Raw genomic sequence first — 6000 nt, forward strand, 5'->3', positions numbered from 1 at the left:
CAGTGGCAATGGGCCAGAAAAGGGGCTTTAGGGGAAAGCTGAGAAAGAGGTCAATGGAGACCTGAGAGAGGCAGGCTATCCATGTCCCTGTCCTTTGTGAGATGGTCCCTGCAGAACCCAGGCTTGGGACAGGTAGAGGAGGCAAAGTCTTCAACCCTAGGGAAAAGCCCTAATCTGAGAGTGAAGATACAGTTCTACCCTCATGGAAACTCTCTGCCCTCAAAAAACCCCAGTATGTTGGAAAGGACATAGTCCATGTCTTTGGGAGCTCCTGGTCTAACAGGGAGACGCGGATCCTGCCTCCAGCCCAAGGAGCAGGGGTGTAAAGGGATGGCTGTGCACATTCTCAGAAATATCCAGGAACTCTTCCAGCAGCATATCCACAAAGGCAGAGGACAAGTGGCCTTTCCCAGATGGAGGGGACCCTGACACCAAGGAGCAATCAGAGTTCAGCAAGGATAGTCAAGGGAGGCTTCCTGGAGTGAATTTTGAGTGAGATTTTGAAGATGAAGAAAGATGAACCCATGCAGGGGTTAGGGGCTCATTCTCTGTTGCCTGGAGCAGGAGGGAGGGGTGAGAGTTGCTGATGTTCAAAGGCTTCTTGGCAGCCATGCCAGATGACCCATATCTGGAAGAACCTTTTCCAAAGATAGTCACTTGATATTCAGAGAAACTGAGGCTAGAGGGGGTGAAAAAAAAGTGACGTGCTCAGGTTCACCTAGAAGGTTAAAGGGAAGCTGAGACCAGCAACCAGACTTAAAGCCCCTAGTTCTGAACTCTTTCCCCTCCCTGGGCTGGCAAGCTTTGATAACCTAGGGCTATTGTCAGAAGGTCCCAGAAGTCTGTCATCGTCCAGGTGGGCTGTTAGAGCAGGGGAAAGTACCTTAATCTCTTAAGGCCTCTTTTTCCCCATCTGTATTTTGGGCTCTTTCATCTAAAGAGGGGAAAGTCCTTTTCAGGAAGGTCCCAAGTGAATCCAAGCATTGGCAGTGTTTGCTCAGTTTTCCTTTAGGAATGGGTGGATGGAGGAGGGGAAGAGGGCAAGCAGAGGCTGGGGGCCTTCAGATGATTAGACCTAAGCTTCTTCCAAAAGAACAGAATCTGAGGATTTTTGATGGGGGGGGGGTGTAAATTTGCATGCATTTTGCATATCAAGTGTGTGAATTCCAGGCCCAGGCCACGTGCTCTGGAATCTCCCTGGCTCCAGCTCTCTCTGTGGTTTCCCCACCTGCCTGAAAGACTCCTAGTTGCCAGTTGTGTGGCCACAGCTGGAGAAGCGGGGTTCAGAAGTTGGCCACTGCCTTCCCCAGGACCAACAAAGCCCTTCTGCCCTCCCCAGTCTGGAGCCCAGGAGGCCTCCCCAAGGCCCTGCGGAAGGCTCCGAGCTGGCTGGGGGGTGGCTCTAATCATGCTGAGGCCTCCTAGTGCTTTCCCCTCCAAACCGGACCCCCCTCTAAGGGTAACCGGTGGGAGTCCCTGGGCCCTGCCCCTGACCTTGCTCCTGCCCCGGGGGCTGGTGAGAGTGGTCCTCCACCCCACCCACCGCGCCCTGATGGAGGCCGGGGTGTTCGGCTGCAGTGGGCCGGCGAAGGGCTGTCCCCTCCCACTGGAGCCAAATAATTGCCTCCTGCTTTGTTGTGTGGTGTCTGGGGCCCGGGGCCTCTCATTTGTGGGGACGTGCTGTGGCGAGAGCCTCCCTGCGTAATTACCCTCCTCCCCATCGCCGCCGCCGCCGCCACTGAGCCTCCTGCGTCCGCTGGGCCTTACTCACCCCCGCCCGGCCTGCAGCTCCCCCACGGCCCAGACGCAGGGAACTCCCTCCCAGGTCCAGGCCGCGCTTTCCCGGCAAACAACCTTTCTGCCTCCCTCCACCCGCGCCCCGCGCAGGCCGGCTTCTATGGTCTCGATGCACCCGCTCCTCGGCCCTCCGCCCGCGGCCGGGGTTCAGATTGGGCTCCGGGCACGCGCCTCGCCTTGCGCAATTTCTGGACAGCAGCTGCACCTGTCGGGACTCGTTCCCAGTTAGGGTTGGAGCTACTGCGACCCTGAGAGTTGGGGGAAAACACCCAATTCCGGGCTTTTTTTTTTTCTCCACCTTTTCCTATTTCTCAACCACCAGTTTGTCTATTTGCTGGAAAGGAAAGGAAGGAGAGGGAGGGAGAGATAGATAGTGCCCGGGACACACCCATCCCGCAGGGAAGAAACACGAGGGCTTCCAAAGACAGGGACTCCTCCTGTAAAGCCAAAGACACGGAAGGGGACACAGGCTAGGTAGAGCCAGAGGCACGGAGACAAGTGGACAGAGAAATGGGGAGATTTTCCCCTTCTCTTAAATGGGAGCAAAAGAAGAAGTAGAGTTGTCAAATGGAATTCTAATCAGAGAAAGTAAACTTTTTGTTCTTGTTACATTTTATTAAACCTTGGGTGCCTCTTGTAGAACTGGACCATTAAAATTGAAGGACACCTGGATTTGGAGGGGCGAGGGGACAACTAGAGGCACTGGGGTAAATGGAGACCCCTGTGCCACCCCCCTCTGATTGTGGGGATCCAACCCAGAGCCAAGACTCTTAAATTATGAAGAGATGATCCCAAATCACAATGGATTGCACACATTAGGTACTCAATAACACTGATTGATGGGGGCTGATAGCTTTTTTCTTTTGGAACCAGAACAATTGAAAAGTTAAATGGTGGTAAAGATGGAATGTAGGATAGACCTCTTGAGGGACTTCGAAATGTAAGAACCATTCATTCATTCAATTAGCACCTACTATGTGTCAGACACTGTTCTGGTGCAAAAGATACAATTAGTGAACAAAACAAAGGTCTCTGGGAATACTTAGAGGGTTGCAGACCCCCCTTCTGGAAGGAAGGTCAGAATAGAACAAATTCCTCTTCTCTTGTGTTTTAGGGGAGCTACCTGGGCGCTATAAGTTGGGGAGGGGTTCCAGGAAACTAGAGAAGGTGAGCTCTATATTCCAGGGTCTGATGGCCATCAAACCAATGGAGACCAAGTCATCATTGGAACATCCACTGAGCTCAAGGCAAGAGGGGCAGATCCTTCCTGAGGTCTATGTAACAGGGAGATTAGAACATCAATATTCTGAGATGGCAACTAAGAAAAGCAATTTAGCATCCCTGTAATCCTAGCAACTCCAGAGGATGAGGCAAGAGGATCACAAGTTCAAGACCAGCCTTAGCAAATTAGGGCCCTGTCTCAAAATAAAAAATAAAAAGGGCTGGAGATATGGCTCAGTGGGGAAGCATCTCTGGGTTCAGTCCTCGGAAAGAAAGAAAGAGAGGGGGGGGGGAGGGAAAAGTAAAACAGACTTTCAGGACGTTGGATATATTGGATACCAGGAGGAAGTACCTTCACTGCATTCATACTTGGGAGGTGGGAATCTCTGCAGTAGAAACCCAGCAAGTTTAGGACCGCTGAAGATGGTGACCTCATCTTCCCTGTCTCCAGGCAAGGAATCTTCAGAGGATCCTGAACTTTTCCTCAGCCTTCCAAGGACTTCTCATTACCCCAGTTACCAGGAAGTCTAGCTCAAAGCCATGGCCTTCATTGGCAGCAGAGGAAAGCAATGCCCTTGTCCTTTTCCTGGGTGGAGGAAGGACAAAGAAGCAGGGATGTCATTAGATGAGGCGGGGACCAGTGGCTCCTTCACAAACACTCTATCCACCTCTCCCCATCTACCTCTTTTAGGCCCTGGAGCACAGAAGGGAGATGAAAGGGACAGAGCTAATAGGGGAAGGAGGAGGAGAGGGTGGGCCCCCAACCCGGCACAACTTTTGGATTTTGGGACCAGATAGTAGGAATGGGGCAGAGGAGAGCAGGGATCCTGGTGATCTCATTGGTTCCCTTGGTATCAAAGCATCCATTGGCTTTTAGTAAACTAGGATAGATTAGTGTTTCTGTGTGACTATTGGGGTGAAGGTAGATAGGGTTCAAGGTCCTATACAATGTTGACTCTGCCCAGCTTCATATCCTCCTTCTGGCCCCACACATGTACAGTCACGAAATTCTCAGGCTGAGGATGTAGTTTAATGAACAGTACATGGGTAGAGTTTGTAAGGCTCTGAGTTCAATCCCTAGCAACACACACACACACACACACACACACACACACACACACAATCTCCAAGCCTCTGGACTCACCAGGTCTTTATTTTGCAGTGAGGCTTGTGATCCTCCAGTTTAGGAAAGAGACAAACACAAGACTCCTTAAGGGAATCATAACAAAGTCTTAGCATGACCTGTACAAAATGTTAATGTAAATGTTTATTGACTGTGACATGTGTGCAGAAAAGTGTCATAAGTATATGAAATAAGCAAGCCAGGTGTGGTGGTGCATGCCTGTAATCCCAATAGCTCAGGAGGCTGAGGCAGGAGGATTGCAAGTTCAAAGACAAACTCAGGGGCTGGGGTTAAAGCTCAGTAGTAGAATACTTGCCTAGCACTTGTGAGGCATTGGGTTCAGTCCTTAGCACCACATAAAAATAAATAAATAAAATAATGGTATTGTGTTCATCTACAACTAATATATATGGGGTGTGTGTGGGGGGGTGTAAAAAGAAAGCCTCAGCAACTTAGCAAGACCCTGTCTCTAAATGAAAAAATGAAAAGGGCTGGAGATGTAGCTCAGTAGTTAAGTATCCCTGGATTAAATTCCCAGTGCCAAAAACAAGTCTATGAAATAAGTAAGTTGTTGAATATAAAACTGAGGGGCTAGAGAAGTAGCTCCTGTAGAGTGTATGCACAAGATCCTGGGTTGGATCCTCACCACCAAAACAAAACAAACAAAACCTGGATGAATTTTCACAAAATGAACACACCCAAGTAATCACCACTCAGCTCAAGGAACTGAGCATCACCCACCTCCCCAAAGCACCCATGGTACCCCCTCCGATTACTAAACTCTCGAAGGCTAATGACTCTCCTTTCTCACACATATACCACACCCACACATATACATATATATATTAGTTGTAGATGAACACAATACCATTATTTATTTATTTATTTATTTATTTATTTATTTATTTATTTATTTCTCACTTAAACGAGTATAGAGTGTTTCTTTGCTTTTTTGCTTTTTGTCCATTTTTGATCTTTATATCAATGGAATTCTGCACTGTGCTCACTCCTATCTGGCCACCGGCACTCTGCGCGCTGTGAGGTTCGCCCTGTGCTTGAGGCAGAACCCATGTTCTGGAGGGATGTGACCGGAGGGATGGGAGCCTCAGGGTGAACCCTTCTTCAGGCCTCAAACTCCCGCTTCCCTGGGGTTCTCCTTTTCGAGTTTGGTGTCAGCCCCTCCACTTTGCTGGTCTTCTAGACGCCATATCCCAATCAGGATGAGCACTGGGAGACCTTGTCCTTCCGAGGCTCCTATCCAAGCTGGGATCTGGGAACTGTTGGTCCCAGACCACACCCCTCCAAAGGGACTCCAGAGGAAGTCCCCGACCTGGGCGGGGTTAATTAGATGGCGCTTTGAGATCTCAGGATGAAAGGCCTGCCTAGGGCCATTGTCCTTGGCCTCCTGTCCAGCTTTGCGGGGGAGGGGGGAGAGTACCCTGTCCCTTCAGGCCCAGGCATGGGGTATTAGCCCATTGGGAGTGGCACTGCCAGGTTCTGGAGGATTCTCAGTTCTGAGAAGCTCCTGCCCAAAGACGCAGGGAGCCAAGGACTGAGATATTGAGGAGTGGGGAGTTGGGTGTCAAAGACGCACGCCCTTGGGGTCTGCCTCCCCGCCTCCCGGGCAGCGCCCAGACAGCCCGGCTCTGGTGCCGTGTGTGGTTTCAGGATAAGCTGCCGATGCCACCCAGAGCGCCCTGCTGACAGACAAGGATCTCGCCCGCTTTCAAAGACGCCCTTTCATCTGCCAGGGCTAATTACACCTGCAGAGAGGAGGAGAGGGCACTGGAGCCAGCCCCCTCCCTCCCGGCTCCCTCTTCCCCTGTCCCAGCTCCCAAGCCCCCTGCCTCAGGAACCCA

This window comes from Urocitellus parryii, chromosome 7, assembly GCF_045843805.1.
Source record: "Urocitellus parryii isolate mUroPar1 chromosome 7, mUroPar1.hap1, whole genome shotgun sequence".
Classification (NCBI taxonomy): domain Eukaryota; kingdom Metazoa; phylum Chordata; class Mammalia; order Rodentia; family Sciuridae; genus Urocitellus; species Urocitellus parryii.